Source organism: Mesoplodon mirus (assembly GCF_964341445.2).
Source record: "Mesoplodon mirus genome assembly, chromosome: 2".
Lineage (NCBI taxonomy): Eukaryota > Metazoa > Chordata > Mammalia > Artiodactyla > Ziphiidae > Mesoplodon > Mesoplodon mirus.
This window is the reverse complement of record NC_138977.1, coordinates 144,213,120-144,235,026: the sequence shown is the minus strand read 5'-3', so window position 1 is coordinate 144,235,026 and position 21,907 is coordinate 144,213,120.

The following is a 21,907-nucleotide window of genomic DNA, read 5'->3' as shown; positions in this document are numbered from 1 at the left end:
TCTTTCTGACTTACTTCACTCTGTATGACAGACTCTAGGTCCATCCACCTCCCTACAAATAATTTTGTTTCTTTTTATGGCTGAGTAATACTCCATTGTATATATGTGCCACATCTTCTTTATCCATTCATCTGTCGATGGACACTTAGGTTAAAGCAGCAACCTTTTGGCAGAGGTCAATTCTCTGGCAAAGGAGGGAACCGTGAGCTTTTACCTGCCAACACTAAAAGCAGGTGGAAGTGCCTTCCTTGGACCAATAAAGGAAGACTGGTCTGGATCACATCCACATGCCTCTCCCCCAGCTTTCCCTATCTGCAATATTCCAATCTTGGTGTGTCCAGACCATTGACCAACCAGCTAAGCCAGTTGAAACTACCTCTGATTTGGTATATATATCTATATCCGACCATTTCTCTCAGCTGAGCAGCTGCACTGTCTGAAGCACTGCCTTTGGGAAACTTCCCCTTACCCCAGTCTTTCCTTGAGTAAGTCTGTAGAGCAACAGCATTCTATTTTTCATTTACCTCCGTATATTATATATTACAGTCACTGGTCAACCAAACTCAGGCTTTTCCCTCCCCCTTTAGCTGATCATAGGGACACCACCTTAGCTGTGCAAATGAGCTGAGGCAGAGTTGCTGGAGCAGCAGTGGCGGGTGAACTGGTCTACAGCACTCTCTGTGCTACTTATTTGCACCTTCTGCACCTGATCCAGCACAGTTCAGGGTTTTCCACTTCTGTTTTAAAACGGATTGCTGCTGGGCTCACCTGACTTTAAGAAATGTCCTCATTCCTTAAATTACATGAATATTAATAATACACACTATTACTTCTACGTATGCACAGTGAAGAATAATCTCTTGTGCTAAAAAAATCCCAACTGGAAATTTTGATACTATTTTATATCTTGAAAATTCAGCTGTTGATCTTCACAAAGGTAAAAGAGATTACGTAAGCTTACGGTTTCTGGTCCAGCATGGAAAGAGTTTAGAAGTTGCCATTCCATCCTAACAACAAATAAAAAGCGGAACAAACTGAAAAAACAGCAACTCTTCTTAGATCCATCAGAGAAGTGAGGTCATGGGGAAAAACCACTGCTCCCCAAATTGGAGAGACACACAGGTAGATAGAAAGAATCACTATTTACCAGAGCAGAAACCCACCAGCAGACACCTCCATAGGAACGAGTGCCAGGGTAGGGAAACCTGAACTGTAATTAATGAATTGCTACAGGCTCAATGTGGCCAGTCTGAGAATTTGCACCTCCAGGAGGGCCCCGCATTTTTGTGAGTTTCCCTCCCGTGGCTCTACCAGGTCTTCACAGTGAATATCAGAGAAAAGTCCCTTTGTGCTTCCAGCACATGTGACAGGGCAGATTTAACCCACATTCCTTAGCCAGGCAGGTTGAAAGAAAACAGCAAATATTATCTGGATGGTTTTTCTTCCATTCGTTGTTAATTCCTGATGTTACCTCTGGATCACATAGCATCAGCTCCGCTTAGTTCAGCTTCCTTGTATTTACCAGAGTCAGTTTTTGTTGTCGCGGTTGTTGTTTTACTTATAAAACCATATGAGATCCCTAAACATGATCATTTAGGCTTCACTTTATCTTGGTTTTTGCGCTTGGATTTTTAGAAGATCAAATTGGAGTAAACGTCTCTCTACAGAAAGCCAAGCTATCATTTTCCAGAAATGATACAATGTGCCTGGAATTTAGTTTGAGAAGAAAAATGATGTTTTGTAACTTGCAACAGTAGAACAGAAGAGTATATGTTTCTCATTCATTGATTGTCCATTCACAGTTAAACGTATTAACACGTTACACTTGGCACTCGAGATTGCTATAATAGCAAGATGTTACTCATTTTCTCACATAACTCATTAAACCATTTAGGCATCATTAATTGCACTACTCCATCAACTTAAATCACATCAAGGAGTTGTCAGCTGGAACTTTATGTCCCAGAGTTTACATCAGTTTCTAAACTAGCCCCAGTATGGGTGTCAGAAAATAAACTACAAGTGAGAAGAAAGAGAACAGAGAATAGCTTGTTCCCAATTTTAAAACACTTAATTAAAAAAATCTAACTTGTTAAATTAAAATGCTTTCTTTTGCAGGACTTCTGCATGTTAACCGTTTTTGTTTGTAGTTAGTCTGATAACTGAAGTCACTAATACATATTAAGCGCTCACTATATGCCAGCCGCTAGCACTTTACATGTAGTATTATTTATTCCTCAAAGAAATTCCTTAGAAACTTTGCACTTCCTAAGTGACCTTCCTTAAGGTCACATAGCTGAGTGGCAAAGCCTGGATTACATCCTGGACTAATTCACTCCATAGTCTGAGCTGTAAAGCACTAGGCTGTGTTGCCATTGCCTCTGGATATAATTTCAAAAACATTTAAAACAACCTTTTGCTATTACATGAGAACTTACTTGAGTATTCATTTTGGCTTGAGATCCTTAAGAAGAAAATAGGTAAAAATTGGCATGTCATGGGCTGTATCCAACCTATGGATTTATTTTGCTTGGCCCAAGAAGTGCTGTAAAATCTTTGAATTGGTAATGTTTTAAAATAAGAGGAATATATATGAAATCTGGACTTCTGTCTTCCCTTGAAAAATCAGAAGATTAAGCCTTAAGTCTGGTAAATTATTTTTTAGAAGAACATATTGGTGTTTATAACTACATCCTGGGAAGAGAAGGGAAAAGATGTAGAATATTTAATAATCTGTTTACTCTTTTGAGGTTAAAGGATGCTTGTGATTCTGCCACTCTGAGTTCTTTTTTCCCCCAAACATACAGAGCCAACATCCATTGATCAGAGGGCTAGATATAAGTTTTAGAAGTGACCCTGTGAACTAGGATATCCAGACTCCAAATGACTAGTAACATTTGCTTTGAATCTTTTAAAAACTATATTCATCTAATAGTTGGGCTGTTAAAAAGTACCTCTGAAAAATAAAGTACTTTGGCTTCACTTTCTGTAAATAAAAACAGTTCCATCAGGTGGCCATCTGTTACATCAGAAATCAGTACCTTCTGTCTAATTTGTCTTTGTTATTTCCAGGGTCAGGTTCCTTCACTTTCAATTATTTAGTCTTCGTGTGATATATAACAGAGTCAAGTGTTGCAGCCATTACCCAGAAAGTCAATTTCTTAAGGAGTAATATAGGCACATAATATTCTGAGAAATGCCCCAGCCTTCTCCAACTAATCTAAACTGTTTAAAGTTTCTGTAATATTTGAGACTCAGGATACTAGATTTCAACCTTTTCAAAAAACAGTGTATTAAATCTTAGAGTCCATGTGCCATAACATCATTTTATGACAAATAGTAAAATATTTAATATACTTGGTAGGAGAACTGAAAATAAAATGGTAAATTGAAATATTTCAATGGACACTCACTGTACACACATACGTATAAACACATGCAACAGCTCACTGTACTTTACACACACACACACACACACACACACACACACACACACACATGCATGCACAACCTGGTTGTCTAAAAGATTTGCAAAATTCAGAAGAGTACCAAGAAATAAGAAGGATAGCGGGGCGGAAGACAGCTCTGGGTCAATAGAAGGGCAGATACATCACAGTGCTAAAATTGTGTACTGAATGACTATAACCTAAATGATATATATTTTAGGGTATATCATAACATAAGTCTACTTATATTCCAGCCTCCCTACAAGAGCCTTCAGGCCCTCATTCAAAACACATTGATTCCTTTTTTATACTTAATTCAAACAATATTGGAAATTTGGTTCTCAAATCATAGCAACTTAGAAGCAGTGGATCACAAGTGTGCAGCTGTCTTAAGAGTCAAACTGTCAGCAGAAGACTGATCCTGGGAATAGGCAGAATTATTTTATATTAGAATTTAGCATGATTCTGACCATGGTTTTAGTATGTAATATTTAAGAATCTGAAAAAATAAAAACAGTTACCATTTTTCAATTGATTCCTTAAAAAAGTAATCATACTAATCCTAGAAAATTCACTTATATAATTTCTCCCAAAATGCTGAACATGTGAGACATTGCTGCATTTCCTTTGTTTCTCAATATAGTATATTTAGTATTTTAGCTATTAACTGATAGTCATTTATGTGGTCCAAATTATAAAGAGCTATTTGTAACCCATATTCCAAAATATTCTGTTAAAGATTAGACATCCACCAATAAACTTTTAGAAAATAATGATTCACTAAGCAGTTGGTATTTTAACATTCATGTTGCTCTGTGATGAATAAGATATATTTCTGAGTATCTCATTGTCATTACACACAAATAATTAAAATGTTTAGATGAATTACTCCACCTCCCCAAAAAGTAAAGGATAAATTAGGGACATTATTTCATTTTAAGAAATCTACTGTTAATATTAACAATATTGTCATTTAGAGAAGGTAGTTAATTCATGGTTAAAATGGATATGTATACTTTTAACAATTAAAATCATTTGTTTTTTGCAAGGTCTTACACAGAAAATTAAGAACAATATTTGTTAGGGAGGATGACAGTAATGATAGTACACGTGACGTGTTATTTGTGATGGTCAGCAGCAATCAAAGCTAGAAGAAACTTAGAAGCCAAAGACGAAAGGGAAGGGGCTCTACCCCTCCTTCAGTTGAAAGTAGGAGCCTATTTGCTGAAGACTTACCTGAAACCCATCACCCTAAGGCTTTTGTTTTTATAAATATACTAAATTAGTTCTGAATACCTGTCTGACCATAACTACATTAAATAATTAACATAATCTTTAAGAAAAATTGGTGAGAATTAGTGAAAATAAATATGTGGAGGAAATTTAAAGAGAAATACAAAACTATATGCCACATATTTTTATAAGATATTATAAAATATTAACTTTTGCTAATATTGCTTTACTTCCATACCGCTTTTATTTTGGCATATTTTGTTAAATCAGTTTGTGAGTCACAAAATACATAAAATCTCACTTCTCTTTGTGTTTTTATGTTTTACATTATGTATGCTGATTATATGGAAAATTGTAATAAAGACTGTCTAAGAGGTCTTTTTAATGCTATTAACTGCTGAGATTAATCAAAATCATGCTGATTTTGAACAGGAACTTTCATTTTCCTATCAGCAGTCCACTGGAAGATTTTTGGGAAAACTCTTGAATCTGCTGCCACAGTCCTAGAATGAAATTAAGATACAAATGTTTATTGATCACTGCGACGTTAATGATCACCATGAGGATATATTGAGCAGAGAAGAGATCAGATAAAACATGATACCACCGATAGTAACAGATTCATCTTCTGCTCCCAGTGTGTTCCCTGCCAAGCTTGCCAGACCCTATTTTCCTAATATATGAGGTCCTTCCTCCATATCACTACTGCTGCTACTTCTTTTATTTAGAATGGTGCCTTTCACCTCCTGCCATGGCTACTAATTGTTCAGTACTTACCCTGTGCTTGGTGTTGTAGGCCTTATCTCTTATTTTCACAACAGTTCTACTAGGTAGGGGTTATTATCTCCATTTTACAGATGGAAGGTTGTTTGCTTAATTAACTGACATGACATAGCTAACAATTCCTAGACCTAGAACAAAGTAATCAGTTATTTATTTAATAAGTCATTTACTCAATACTGTATACACCTGAAGCATTTTACAACCCCAATTCCCTACCTATTCATCAGAACCTCCCATCTTACAAGGCTCTCCACAGATAAGTTATTCATGAACTTTCTGCTGATTTCCACTAACAGATATATTTTCTAGAATTGAAGCTTCTTAGCAATTTGTTTATAGCACTCATATGCCGTTTATACTCTTCAGCCTCATATCGTAATGCTTGGTGTTTCTCATTTTTCCTGATCTTAAAGGACAATGGCAATGTGTGTCCTTTGCCCTGACCAGTCAGGGACTGGTCAGTAAAACTGGACCATTCTAGATGGATTCAACAGGAAGTGCTTAAATAAAAGGATACAGAGGCTTGCACAACTCAGAGGTTGAGAGACTTGGTGAGTGAAGGTCAGGGGTGCCACTTTTAGCCAACTCAAAACAGCAGAGATCACAGGAGAACCACCACCAATGACCTCAATTGCAGATAGTATCAAAGTGGACAATTCTCAGGAAGACACCAAATGCCATGCACCCACCAAGGCCCCATGCGGAAGCTCATATACCTGACTACAGCAGCCACTAGGAGAATTATGCCTCATCCTACTCATCTGCTCTATAGACCTCTGGGAGTGCTTCTCATTGTCAGAACTTATGGAACCTACTTTCAAGGGAACCTGGGAAATGTAGTTTCTAGGCTATCAGCATCTTCAGTATGAGGAGAGTTTAAAAAGATGAGGATATTAGTATCAAGACATAATATTTGGTGTCTTTTTTTTTTAATTAAACAACATAAACATATTGCCTCACAGTTCTGCAGGCTAGATATCTGAAATAAAGGCATTGGCAGAGTTTCTTCCTTCTGAGCACTGTGAGAGGGAATCTGTTCCATGCCTCTCACCTAGCTTCTTATGGTTTGCTGCCAATCTTTGCTGTTCCTTGGCTTATAGAAGCATCACCCTAATCTCTGTCTTCAACTCCACATAGTATTATTCTCCCCGTGTACATGTTTGTGTCCAAATTTTCCCTTTTTACAAGGAGATCAGTCTTATTAGGCCCACCCTAATGACCTGATTTTAACTTGATTACTCTGTAAAGATCTGTCTCCAAATGAAGTCACATTTTGAGGTAGAGAGTTAGGACTTCAAGATATGAATGGGGGGGGAGGGAATACAGTTATCTATTGTTATCTAGCAGTTATCTATTGTTGTATAACAAATTAGTCTAAAATTTAGTGTCTTACATAATGTATTCTCTCTCATGGTTTCTATGAGTCAGGAGTTTGAGAGCAACGTGGCTAGACAGTTTTGGCTTTAGGTCTCTCATGAGTTTGCCATCAGATATCATTTGAGGCTGCAGTCATCTGAAGGCTTGACTGGGGTTGGAGAATCCACTTACAGGGTGACTCACTCACCATTGACTCACTCAGTGGCTATTGGCAGGAGGTCTCAGTTCCTCTCCACCTAGACCTGTCCATAGGGTTGCTTGACTGTGTTGACAACATGGGGGCTGGCTTCCCCCAGAGCTGAGGATCTAAAAGACCAAGGTGGAAGTTACAGTGCCCCTTTCACTAGAATCCCTTCTTGGTGAAACATTGGCCTGGGTCCTGTAGTTTCTCAGTTGGTCTCTAGAGTTCTCACAAGCATATTTTGGCCCTTATATTGTTGTTATCTCATTGTCTTGGTCAGGGAACAAGGGACTGAAACTTCCTAGTTCATCATCTTCTTTCCAGTGTCACTTTTATTTATTTTTTTCTTTTTGCCCCTATTTTATTTTTATTCATTTATGTTTTTTATTGGAGTATAATTGCTTTACAATGTTGTGTTAGTTTCTGCTGTACAATGAAGTGAATCAGCTCTATGTATACACATATCCCCTCCCTCCTGGACATCCCTCCCCCACCCCATCCCATCCATCCAGGTCATCACAGAGCACTGAGCTGAGCTCCCTGTTCTATACAGCAGGTTACCACTAGCTATCTGTTTTACACATGGTAGTGTATTTATGTCAAACCTAATCACCCAATTCATCCCACACTCCCCTTCCCGCCCACCCCATGTCCACATGTCCATTCTCTACATCTGTGTTTTTTTCTGCCCTGAAAATAGGTTCATCTGTACCAATTTTCTAGATTCCACATATGTGCGTTAATATACAATATTTGTTTTTCTCTTTCAGACTTATTTCACTCTCTATGACAGACTCTAGGTCCATCCACATCTCTACAAATGACCCAATTTTGTTCCTTTTTATGGCCGAGTAATATTCCATTATATATATGTACCACATCTTCTTTATCCATTCATGTGTCAGTGGATGCTTAGGTTGCTTCCATGTCCTGGCTACTGTAAACAGTGCTGCAGTGAACATTGGGATACATGTGTCTTTTTGAATTATGGTTTCCTCAGGGTATATACCCAGGAGTGGGATTGCTGAGTCATATGGTAGTTCTATTTTTAGTTTTTTAAGGAACCTCCATACTGCTCTCCACAGTGGCTGTACCAATTTACGTTCCCACCAACAGTGCAAGAGAGTTCCCTTTTCTCCACACCCTCTCCAGCATTTGTTTGTAGATTTTTTGATGATGGCCTTTCTGACCAGTGTGAGGTGATACCTCATTGTAGTTTTGATTTGCATTTGTCTAATAATTAGTGATGTTGAGCATCTTTTCATGTGCCTCTTGGCCATCGATATGTCTTCTTTGGAGAAATGTCTATTTAGGTCTCTGCCCATTTTTTGATTGGGTTGTTTGTTTTTTTGATATTGAGCTGCATGAGCTGCTTGTATATTTTGGAGATTAATCCTTTCTCTGTTGCTTCATTTGCAAATATTATCTCCCATTCCGTGGGTTGTCTTTTCATCTTGCCTATGGTTTCCTTTGTTGTGCAAAAGCTTTTAACTTTCATTAGGTCCCATTTGCTTATTTTTGTTTTTATTTCCACTACTCTAGGAGGTGGGTCACAAAAGATCTTGCTGTGATTTATGTCACAGAGTGTTTTTCCTATGTTTTCCTCTAAGAGTTTTATAGTGTCCGGTCTTACATTTAGGTCTTTAATCACTTTTGAGTTTATTTTTGTGTATGGTGTTAGGCAGTGTTCTAATTTCTGCAGTGTCAGTTGTAATTTCTCCTTTTTCATTTCTAATTTTATTGATTTGAGTCCTGTCCCTTTTTTTATTGATGAGTTTGGCTAAAGGTTTATCAATTTTGTTTATCCTCTCAAAGAACCAACTTTTCGTTTTATTGATCTTTGCTATTATCTTCTTCGTTTCTGTTTCATTTATTTCTTCTCTAATCTTTATGGTTTCGTTCCTCTACTAACTGAGTTTTCTTTGTTCTTCTTTTTCTAGTTGCTTTAGGTATAAAGTTAGATTGTTTATTTGAGATTTTTCTTCCTTTTTGAGGTGAGATTGAATTGCTATAAACTTCTGTCTTAGAACTGCTTTTGCTGCATCCCATAGGGTTTGGATCATCATGTTTTTGTTGTCGTTTGTTTCTAGGTATTTTTTGATTTCCTCTTTGATTTCTTCAGTGATCTCATGGTTATTTAGTAGCATATTGTTTAGCCTCCATGTGTTTTTTTTTTTACATTTTTTTTTCCTGCAATTGATTTCTAATCTCATAGCATCGTGGTCAGAAAAGATGCTTGACATGATTTCAATTTTCTTAAGTTTTCTGAGGCTTGATTTGTGACCCAAGGTGTGATCTGTCCTGGAGAACGTTCTGTGTGCACTTGAGAAGAAAGTGTATTCTTCTGCTTTCAGGTGGAATGTCCTATAAATACCAATTAAGTCTATCTGGTCTGTTGTGTCATTTAAAACTTGTGTTTCCTTATTTATTTTCTCTCTGGATGATCTGTCCACTGGTGTAGTTGGGGTGTTAAAGTCCCCACTATCATTGTGTTACTGTCGATTTCCCCTTTTATGGCTGTTAACATTTACCTTATGTATTGAGGTGTTCCTATGTTGGGTGCATAAATATAATTGTTAAGTTTTCTTCTTCAGTTGATCCCTTGATCATTATGTAGTGTCCTTCCTTATTTTAACAGTCTTTATTTGTCTCATATGAGTATCACTACTCCAGATTTCATTTGATTTCCATTTGCATGGAATATCTTTTTCCACCCCCTCGCTTTCAGTCTGTATGCGTCCCTAGGTCTGAAGTGGATCTCTTGTAGACAGCATATATATGGGTCTTGTTTTTGTATCCATTCAGCCAGTCTGTGTCTTTTGGTTGGAGCATTTAATCCATTTACATTCAAGGTGATTTTTTATTGATATGTATGTTCCTATTACCATTTTCTTAATTGTTTTGGGGGTCTTTTTCTTCTCTTGTGTTTTGTGCCTAGAGAAGTTCCTTTAGCATTTGTTGTAAAGCTGGTTTGTTGGTGCTGAATTCTCTTAGCTTTTGCTTGTCTGTAAAGCTTTTGATTTCTCTGTCGAATCTGAATGAGACCCTTACTGGGTAATCTTGGTTGTAGGTTTTTCCCTTTCATCACTTTAAACATATCCTGCCACTCCCTTCTGGCCTTCAGAGTTTCTGCTGAAAAATCAGCTGATAACCTTATGGGGATTCCCTTGTATGTTATTTGTTGCTTTTCCCTTGGTGCTTTTAATATTTTTATTTTGAATTTAATTTTTGTTAGTTTGATTAATATATGTCTTGGTCTGTTTCTCCTAGGGTTTATCCTATATGGGACTCACTGCACTTCCTCGACTTGGGTGGCTATTTCTTTTCCCATGTTTGGGAAGTTTTTGACTATAATGTCTTCAAATATTTTCTCAGACCCTTTCTCTTTCTCTTCTTCTTCTGGGACCCCTATAATTTGAATATTGATGTGTTTAATATTGTCTCAGTGCTCTCTGAGACTGTCCTCAATTCTTTTCATTCTTTTTTCTTTATTCAGCTCCTCGGCAGTTATTTCCACCATTTTATCTTCCAGCTCACTTACTCACTCTTTCTGCCTCAGTTATTCTACTACTGATTCCTTTTAGTGTATTTTTCATTTCAATTATTGTGTTGTTTATCGTTTGCTCTTTAGTTCTTCTACATCTTTGTTAAACATTTCTTGTATTTTCTCGATCCATGCCTCTGTTCTATTTCTGAGTTTTTTGATCATCTTTAATATCAGTACTCTGAATTCTTTTTCAGGTAGGTTGCCTATTTCCTCTTCATTTATTTGGTCTTGTAGGTTTTTACCTTGCTCCTTCGTCTGTGACATATGTTTTTGTCATCTCATTTTTTTTGATGTATGGGGCTCTATTCCTGTTACTGGTTGTTGGCCTGAGGGGTCAACACAGGAGTTTGCAGGCAGTTGGGTAGAGCCGGATCTTGGTGCTGAGATGAGGACCTCTGGGAGGCCTCACTCCAATGAATGTTCCCTGGGGCCTGAGGTTCTCTGTTAGTCCAGCGGTTTTGACTTGGAGCTCCCACCACAGGATCTCAGGCCCGACCCCTGGCCTGGGAACCAAGAATCCCGCAAGCCACACGGCACAACAAAAGAAAAGAAAAAAAAAGAGAAAGGAGCAGTACAATAACAAAGAATAAAAAATAAACTAAAATTAGAAAGATAAAAAATATATTAGGAAAAATAAAAATATAAGTGAAACAACTAGTAGAAGGCAAAAGAGAACCACAACAGAAAAAAGAAAAAAAGGTGGGGGGTGGGGGGGAACAAGCCAAAAGTAGAAGAACAATAACAAAGTATAAAGAATAAAATAAAATTAGAAAAATAAGAAATTTATTAGAAAAAATAAAAAGGTAAATGAATCAACAACAATAAGGTAAAATAGAACCACAATCTAAAAAAAAAAAAAAAAAAAAAGACTGGAAAAGCCCTCGGCTCTGGGGAAGCAGAGCTTAGGCAGGAGCTGAGCTTAGGCAGGGACAGGATTTAGGGCAGATGTGTGGTCTAGGCTCAGGACCCATGCAGCAGCAGGGAAAGGCAGTACCGCAGGAGGGGGGCCTCAGAGTGCAGAGTTAGGATGTAAGGCCCTGGGTGGGGGTGTTTGGGCGGGGCTTTGGCCCAGCAGGGTCAGAGGGAGTCTTGCAGTGTTGTGTGTAGAGGTAAGGCCCTGGGTAGGGGTGCCTGGGCAGGGCTTAGGCTCAGTGCTGCCTGAGGGACCTCAGCAGGCTCCCCGGGGCCCAAGTGGGCAGGGGAACTGCTGGCCACATTCCTTTCTGATCCTCCACTTTTCCAAGGGTCTCCCCTGTCTGTGTGGATCCCCTAACCATGGGTGGGCCCCTCCAGGTGTGGGAATCCTTCCCCTCCTTCAGCTGCCTCTCAGGGGCCCCATCCAGTCAGTCTGGCCTTTACTTTTCCTCTCGCCTCCCTCCCTCCCACTCCCTCAGGACCCACGTGGCTGGAGGGGGCCTAGGTGGGCAGAGGATCAGGCCCCAGACCTCAGCAGGCTCTCCGGGGCCCAGTGGGCAGGGGAAACGCTGGCAGCAATCCCTTCCAATCCTCTGCCCTCCTGAGGGTCTCCCCCTGTGTCCATTGATCTCCTAACCGTGGGTGGACCCCTCTGGGTGTGGGAATCCCTCCCCTCCCCCAGCCACCCCTCAGGGCTGCCAATCCTGTCCCACCTCCATTTCTCCCCACCACATCCTACCTCGTGCATGGGGGATTCCTCCAGTCCCCTTAGGTGTCCGTGGTCCCCCACCAGTGCCGGGTAGGTTCCCTAGTTGTGCGGAGCTGCGAGCTCCATATCTTCCTAGTCTGCCATCTTGACTCCACCCCCCCAGTGTCACTTTTATAACCTGACTACAAATATGTTCTTGGTAAGTACTTCCTAAATTGAATTTAATTTCCTTGGAGGTCCTTTCCTTAAAAACATTTGTAAAGAACTATGTAGGAAAAATTCATACTGGAATTAGGATATTGCAGCCAAATAAACTTTATAAAATTCAATATAAAAGAAAATATGAGTTCTGGTGGTCATGTTAGGGGGCAACGTGCAGTTCTTCATAGACAATTTCAACTTGGTGTTATTACTACTGAACACTTCCTGATGGATCTCACGAATAAGGGTAAGAAACTAGAGATAATGTATGTTTTTACTCAATAAAAATAAAATTACATCAATACTGTCACCTAATTAAGTCTGATTCCACGTTCAAACATCATGTGTAACCAAAGCAAGCTCTCCCTGCAATATCATAAATGTAGACAGTGTTTAGCATTCATCTTAAACAGTAAAACTTAAGCCCAAGGGTATTCCTTTATGACTTTGGGCTTTGCAAAGATTCATATTTCAGCCCAAAGGGGGTATTGTTGATTGATTTATTACTGCAAAGAGATTTTCTTATTTCTCAAATCCACTAATAGAATATTAGAATTAAATGCCTAACTTTTCAAATTATTTCCATAAGTTGTCCTAGGCAAGATTCAGGTCCATAGTCAGGTGAGTCAACTTTGTGTTACTTAGAATAATGGAATTAATAGACACATGGATAATATAAAACCACAGGTAGTCATCACTTGTAGTGTCTGTAAGTAAAATATAAATAGGCAGTCTTGGATACTTATCAACTGTGATCCTTGCCCTGAAAGAATTTATAAATAAGAGGAGAAGTGAGAGAGGGAAGAAATCAAGAATGAAGACAGAGAAGGAGGGAGAAAGAGAGTAAAAGAGGGTGTGAAGCTATGGAGGGATGGAAGAGTGAATGAAAAAGCAAATAAGGAAATAAAGGGGAAGAAAGGAAGAAGATGAGGCAAAATGATGTAGGAATATCATAAATATTTAAACCACCAAGAAGAAAAATTGGGGGAAGTTCCAGAGAACTGTTTCATATTACGATGTGTTATATGTAGCATAATAGTAGGATATTAACCATTATTCTGGATCCTCATTCATTGATTCATCATTTGAACACTGACTTAGTGCAAGGCATTGAAACATGTATGGCTGTAGAATTTTTTAAAGTACATAGAAAAAATATTTCCCATTTTGAGTCAGCTGTACCAGTTTTAGGTGAAGAATGTGTTAATAAATTTGACAACAGACCTTTTAACTATATCTTCAGAGGTGATTATTGAAGAAATATTAATATTGTAAAACAGATGATATCATTCATGTCTTATTTTACTTCATTATTTGACATTATTTACTTCATTATTTGACAAAAATGAATCAAATATCATAACATTCAGAATAAAATGGAATACATTTTCATGCCACATAACATATGTAGGATATTGTACTTAGTTAATCAGAACCATCTTCCAAATAAGCCTGCATTGACACACTTGAATCACATTTCTCTTATTAATGCATCTTTCGAAAACATGTCCAGTAAGCGGTATCTAAGCATATTTTTCCACATGGGGATTTAAAATAAAATACAAACAACAGTAATTGTTCAAACAAAGGCATATTTTAAAGTGGAAGGCTGCATGGGACTATAAAAGAGGAGTTTACAAACTCCACTCACCCAGTGAAGAGCTGCAAGTGGGTCTGTGTTCAGAGAGGAGGGCCTGTGTTGATGAAATAAACCACAGTACTTAACGCTGTTTAGTTTGTACTGTAAATGTGGGCAGATAATGTGGGCTAGAGACATTATTTCATCTGTGGGGCATATGGTAATTATATCCACATTAAAGCATTTTTGCTAATCACAAACATACATGCACACATCTTTGCTGCTGATGGGGTACAGCTGACACCAAGGGACACCTCATGGATTTCGGTTCATCAGCACATTTCTGTGTGTATCTCATACCTCAGGGGCTACCACAGCTCCTCTCAAATGACTTCTCCTCCCCGCACTCACTACACAGACGATTACAACATAAACACAGCACTATAACAGAAGTTTATAGTTTCAGGAGAGGAAGTGACTCTGGCAGTTTTTATCAACTATTGTTTTCCCCGAGCTTAGTCTAAGTTGGGCAATCTGAGTATTTAGTTGGCATGGCCACTGACATAAAAGCCTATAGCTCCACAGAATTAGTGGCTCAAATTCAAACAAAAGGCAGGCTATGGATATCGGGCCACCCCATAAGGCTATCTTAAGTATTGACGATGTGTTATACTCTATACTGTTTTTTTAATCTACATGAATATTTGTAATAATTTCTCCATATAAAAAAACCCAGGGGCTTCCCTGGTGGCGCAGTGGTTGAGAGTCCGCCTGTCAATGCAGGGGACACGGGTTCGTGCCCTGGTCCGGGAAGATCCCACATGCCGTGGAGCGGCTGGGCCCGTGAGCCATGACCACTGAGCCTGTGCATCCGGAGCCTGTGCTCCGTGACAGGAGAGGCCACAACAGTGAGAGGCCCGCGTACCGCAAAAATAACAAAAACAAACAAAAAAGCCCAGTGTCAAATATTCCTAATTATCTCATAAATTTGTTTTTACAGTATTTTTTTGAATCAAGATTCAAACAACATCCACACGTTACATTTTATGTTTCTCAGATCTTTTTTAAACTATAGCGTCTCCTCTCTTTTTGTTTTCCTTACAATTTATTTGTAAAGAAATAGAGTCACTAGTGATGTTCTGTAGTATTTCTCACATTCTGGATTTTGTTGATTGCCAACTCTATGGTAATATTTAACATGTTCTTCTACCACTGTATTTCCCATAAACTGAGTTATATGCAGAATCTTGATTTGACTTAGGTCGATGCTTTGGCAAAAAATACTTCATAGAATGTATTTCATAATTCCAACAGGAGGCACATAGTGTACACTTTTCTTTGTGTGATGTTAATAGCCATTGATTATTTACATATCTAGATCCATTATTTTAGTGGAGGTTTGCAAAATGGTGATCTTCTAATTCTTTCTCTGTTATTTGTTAGCTGGGATAATTTTATAAAAATAAACCTCAGGATATTTGGTTATCCTGAGGTTGTATAGTAAAAGCAGGTGGAATACTTGATTCTTTCTCTATTTACCGTTTTCAGAAAAAAAATTAGAACTGGTTCTTTAGCATACTTCAAGTTTGTCACTGACTTTTTTTCCCTTGTTTATTGAAGAATAGTTGGTTTAAAACATTATTAATATATTAGTTTTATGTGTGCAACATACCAATTCAATATTCTTATAGATTATACTCCATTTAAAGTTATTACAAAATAATAGGTATATTTCCTGTGCTGTACAATATATCTTTGATGATTATCTATTTTTTTTTATTACTTTTTTTTTTTTTTGCGGTACACGGGCCTCTCACTGTTGTGGCCTCTCCCGTTGTGGAGCACAGGCTCCGGACGCGCAGGCTCAGCGGCCATAGCTCACGGGCCCAGCCGCTCCACGGCATGTGGGATCTTCCTGGACCGGGGCACGAACCGCGTCCCCTGCATTGGCAGGCGGACTCTCAACCACTGCGCCACCAGGGAAGCCTGATGATTATCTATTTTATACATAGTAGTTTGTACCTCTTAATTTCATAGTCCCTCATCCCTCTTTCTACTGGCAACCACTAGTTTGTTCCTATATCTGTGAATCTGTTTCTGTTTTGTTATATACATTTGTTTTTATTATACTGTTTTAAATGAGCTTTTTCTTTAAATCTTCACAACAGTCCTATATGAATAAATAATTATTTGTACTTATCAGTGAGGAAACTGAAGGATAAGTAACTTGCCTAGAATCAGGATTCAAATCCTGGACAGTTCAGAACTTATGCTCCCTCCACAGGACTCTGGGCCATATTCAGAGACCATAAGAATTGAAAAAAAAAAAAATTATGCCCTGCAGCACCTAACCACCACCATACTATGTAACTCGAGTAAAAGAGTATTTTAAAAAATATCACAAGAGTACAATATAAGCCAAAATTGAAAATACTTCAATTCTAGATCTCTGTAAATTCATGGATAAATTCATTGAATGTGGGCTTTTCAGACTGTTTCCATTTAGTTCCCGTTTGCTGGTGCCCTGAGGGAGTGCATGGCAGCCTGCTGGGGAGTCTGGCACTGACTTTCCCATGTTGCTGCCTTAGAGGAAGATGTCTTAATATGCCATTTATAAGACAAACACTCCTGAGCCTCGGATGCTCTCACTGCTGTTTTAGCCGTTTTTGCCTAAAGAGTCAGTGGAAGTCACATTTAGTGTGCTTATTTTGATGCTCACCCAGATCCCTGTGGAGCTTAAAAAGATTAAGCCCTTCTGATGCCCAGATTGTTGGTATTTAATGCTCCACTACTCACCATTCTGTGGGGGCTCAGAAGGCAGGTTGACAGCAAGTTATGCAGACACAAGTCCAGTTGTGATGCTCTCCAGTGTCAAGTGTGTCAGAGTGACTCCTGAATAGGAAACGTGCTTTCCAGCAAATGTGATGTGGAAAAGTCCATACATTTGCCTTGTCTTAATGTTATGTTTGGCCATTAGTGGATCAAAGGCCAGATGATTTTCACAAGCACTGTGCCATGTGCCCTTTCTCAAACCAAATGCTGGCAATAAGTATTTCTGGTGGTGTTGGCAGACAATTCTCCATGCATCTCCTGCATTTCCACATGTCTTATGAACAGAGGCACTGACTCCCTTTGTTCCCTTTTTTCTGGAATATCTCTTCAAGGATATTAGTGTAGCAAACAGCCTTGGAAGAGAGAAATTGTGCTCCCTCCTGAGGAAAGAGCAGGGTTTTGATTACTGTCCAGTACAATAAAAACAATGTTACTGCCTGTTATAAAAGATTTGCTTCCCCTAAACTCAGGGATCCTCTTTCCTAATACAGCTTAGTGCACATGCAGAAGAAAGTGTCACCTGGCCTTCTTTGCATTGTCCCATATGTCTTGGGGGTCAGGAATTGGTGGAAAAATTGTGATACTTTGGCTATTGCTATTACTATGAGTAATAAACTATCTTTTGTTTCAGACCCAGGAGTCTTGGATCTTCTGCCAGCATTCATGAAACTGGTAGGTTAATTTGTTACCTTGCAAGTAGGGTAAAATTTTAGACCCTTCAAAGTTCTTGATAGATAGTTTTTAGTCCTTATGATTTTATAAAGGCATATGTGTTATATGTTTGAATGTGTGTATATATTATGTATTAACCTACCTGTATGTATATGTAATAAAACTATACTGTTATGTATAAATGTGTATAGAAAAATCTTGTATAAATTTAAATATGACAACTGCATCCTCATAACTTGAAAAAAAAGTGCCTACTTTTTTAGAGCTATTTATAAAGGTAGAACACAGAATCACATTCAGTCCTTTACCTGCTCTAGGTGCATTTATTCCTAATTATCATGGCAATAACTAGTTCCTGAGCTTCAAAGAGAAGGAAACAATGAACTTTTTTGTCAAAGCTACATAGCAAATGAATACCCTTTTAAATTGTGAATTAGCCAATCCATTATAATTTTGTCTTAGGCTATTTTTGTATATTGGTGTGAGTGGTTATAATAATAAATATAATAATAAACATAATCCCCCTTAGCTCCAGAAAACGTTGAAGCTTCAAAAAAGGTTTTGTGGGATAAAATTATTGTATCATAGAATGAGGACAGTGAAAAACAACATCTACTCCTAAGCCCTATACAACATCTGAATCCCCCTCTAGAAAAATCACTAAATAGAAATTATCCATCACATCCATCTCTAGAAAGAAAAAAGTCATTCTCTGGGAGCACCCCCATTCGAATATTTGACAGACAAAATTCTTTTGGACTCTGTCATATTGAAGGAATATTTGTTTCCCTGAATTTCACATCTGCTTCTGCTTCTGATGGAACGAAATCTCTAATAATGGATTCCAATATTTTGCTGACATTTATTGGCTTGTGAAATCTATCACTTTAAATATCAGTTTCCTCATCTGTATAATGCACACAATAGCGGCTACTTCCTTGTCTAATGTGAGGGTAAAATGAGCTTTAACATTAGAAAGTGCCCAGGAGGCAGAGGTTACAGCTACTACTCACCTTCATTTTATGGCATGCTTGCAGGTGACAGCATTGTTATTACCCAGTGATGAAGTTAGGGTGATAGTTTGGTCCAGTGGGCACCACATTACAGTGTATCTCACTCCATTCCTAGATCACATCCACCCAAGTTCACATTAAAAGGCTTGGTTTTAATGTTCTGTTGATTATAGATTTTGGTTTAGTTTTGGTTTGAAGATAGTATAAAGTTTCTGTGTGGAAAATGGGGTCCTCCCTCTACTCTTAGATAAGTTATTAAGTTAATGTTAAGACACTCCACTAGTGATTACCTGTGTTCAATCTGACTATCCTTATAAAGTATCTTAGGTTTCCAAGCTTGAAAAAAAGAAAAACCACTTAATTGTAATTAGGTTTAAATTTTTACTAAAAAAAAAATATAACTTTAGAGCTATACACCTTGAGTAATTAGAATCTCACCAATTTTTCATACTTGACTACACTTTAGTTTGAATATGAAAAAAATCTATATTGAATGTGCCCTCAATCTCTTAAACTTTTTTTTTTTTTTTTTTTTTTTTTTTGCGGTTCGCAGGCCTCTCACTGTTGTGGCCTCTCCCGTTGCAGAGCACAGGCTCTGAATGCGCAGGCTCAGCGGCCATGGCTCACGGGCCCAGCTGCTCTGTGGCATGTGGGATCTTCCCGGACCCGGGCACGAACCCGTGTCCCCTGTATCGGCAGGCAGACTCTCAACCACTGCACCACCAGGGAAGCCCCCTCTCTTAAACATTTTTAATATGTATACTCAATACATTTTCATCCATTCACAAAACACATACATATCCTACCATATTAATATATTATATACATTATAAAACATGAAAATATGAATCTTAAAGAGGAGTTAAATTTGAAATACAGTATTTAAACTTTAATTTATTAACTATAGTTAATGACAGATGTAAATCCTGATTTCAAATAGTCATCTTGAATATTTCAAATTGCTGTGGCCATTATCTCAGAAGATCTGATTAGATAATCATTGTCCTTATCTTGTTATGTGGTTGACAAAGAGATAATAGTAGAAATAGGTGTTAGCATTCCTTTTCCTTGTTGGTTGTTTCTACTTGCATTATTGGTATTGTTGTTAATCCATGATTTATTTATAGAACTTTTTTAAGGCATGTGTTTATTTTGTGAAGTACAGTAATCAAAACTAGGTAATCCATCAATCTGTTTAACTACAATGCCTGGCAATACGCTGAAAGCAAATGTGTGAGAATCCAAGGATAATCTCTCCAGGATGTGGAACTCTCACCTTACCTACTTTATATGATGGGACTTGCCGATATATGAACTGAGTAAGGAGACTAGTGTCAGTCTCTGTACTGAAAATGAATTAGGCTTTTTCTTTTTTACAGTTAAGATCAGCTATCAATAGAAATCGTAATATTTTCTTGGAACCCCAGTGAATCATGTTTCTTACGTTTGTGCTTGCTCTGGAGATCTTGTACTGCATTACACAGGGATCTCTGCCTTACTGAGGTAAGGAACTTGGAGGTGTACGTCTATGTATAAGCTCCCACCTTTTATAGGAAGAAAAATGCCTGACCAGTAGTTACATCACCATTCGAGGGGAGGCCACACGTTAAAGAGCAGAGGCTGCCAGTCCTATGGCTGCAGAGCCAGTGAAAGGAATATATACACCATCAAATTTTTCCAAGACAGGCAACTAGTTTAGACATTTCAACCTAACAAATAAACCTCCTAGAGATCTGATTGACTTATGAAGGCTGTCTACATTGGCAAAATGCACTGCATTGGCACGCTCATCTTTTATTTGGGGATCGTGCTTATTACAGTAGGTGATTCAACCCTGCATGTGGTGAGAAGCCAGAAGAATGGATTTGGGGGATGTCTTATGGTATGGGATTTGTCCTGGAAACTCTGACTATGAAGTGCCCTTCTGAGTAGCAGTTTATAACATACCTTAATTCAGTAGTAGCTGAGCAAAAATGAAAAAGATTTCCCAGGGCGCTAAAGTTCCAGATTGTTTCTCTAAGGGTCACATAAATTATTGTCATATTTTGTCAACTGTGAACCATGATTAATTAGAGCAATCCAAATTTCTGCATATCTTATGTTACACACTTCTTTGCTTTCCCGTCTGTTTTGTCCAAAGTGTTGACCAACCAACAAGCCCCACTGGTTGTACCTCATCAAAGCTAGAGTAAACGTCTCACTATGGGCTGGAAAGAAACACCGAAGATGGCAGTATGACATATAAGCAAATGGCAAAAGCAGTGATTTAGTAAAGAGACAAGCTGTGAAGCATGTGAAAGGGAGACCTAATTAAGTTCTGTTCTCTTCAGTAGTATATAAAATGCAAAGATCTACTAGCTTGAACCTATTTACATGTAAATGCTGAATCCTGTACCCACCAGAATCAGAAGAATGTAGATTGCTTTACCTTTAAAAGAAACTGACAACTAATAGACAAAATAAGATAAAAATATCAGTGGAAATTAAAAATTGATGTATAGAGGAGAATAATGGGAGTTTATTCACTGACGGGAAGCCTCTTAGAATGGAACCTTTTTATTTGCATCTTTTTCAAACAAGAAAAGCCCACATTATCCAGCAGATGTTGCATGCAGAATTATTGTCCATCCCAGGCTTTTTGAGGTTTCCAGTCACTTAATACTCTTAACTAACTTCCGTCAAACATTTCCACAGATAAAATCCTTTCTAAGCCACCTAAATCCTTGTTGGAAAATGGAAGGTTTATAAAAAATAGATAAAGATCTTATACTTTGCAGCCCGGTGTAGATGTTTACTGTTGCCAACGTGTGTATCCAGAGCCCTCCAAGACCACCCCATGCCCTAGGCATGGGTGACTTCACGCTATAGGGAACCTTTGTGTTTTGCTAGGTGTTTGTGCTGTTTTCAGAATTGGTGGTGCCCCCTTAAGATGCAATAAATGTCCTTCTCAGCAATAAAACTTATTTCTCAGGATTTTCGTGGATTTGGTTTGATTGAATCTGGTTATTGTACTGAAATGACAAAGAAATAGTGAAGTGTTCTCAAAGATTTTTCAGGATGGAAAATAAGGTAATCAGAATAATTATAGTTGATATTCAAGCTGATACAGTTGCTATTCTAGGGGAAATTTTATTTGAAACACTGAGGTTTGTTAATGATTCTGACTTCCTGCAGCAGGCAGCTGGACAAATTGCAACTGACCATGGGCTTGTAGCAGGAAGAGGCTGAGGACAAACTCTCCACAACATGTGAGTAGATTAATTACAATGAAAGCTAGTAAATCAAATTTAATAAGGCTCTGCATCTTAGTCTTATGAAGGCTTCCCGCTATTTCGAAATGTGCTATCTTTAGTGGAAGAGAGAAATACTGTCTCCCTGCAGTTTTCCTGCAGGGAGATTAACCCAGAGCTATGGCTCAG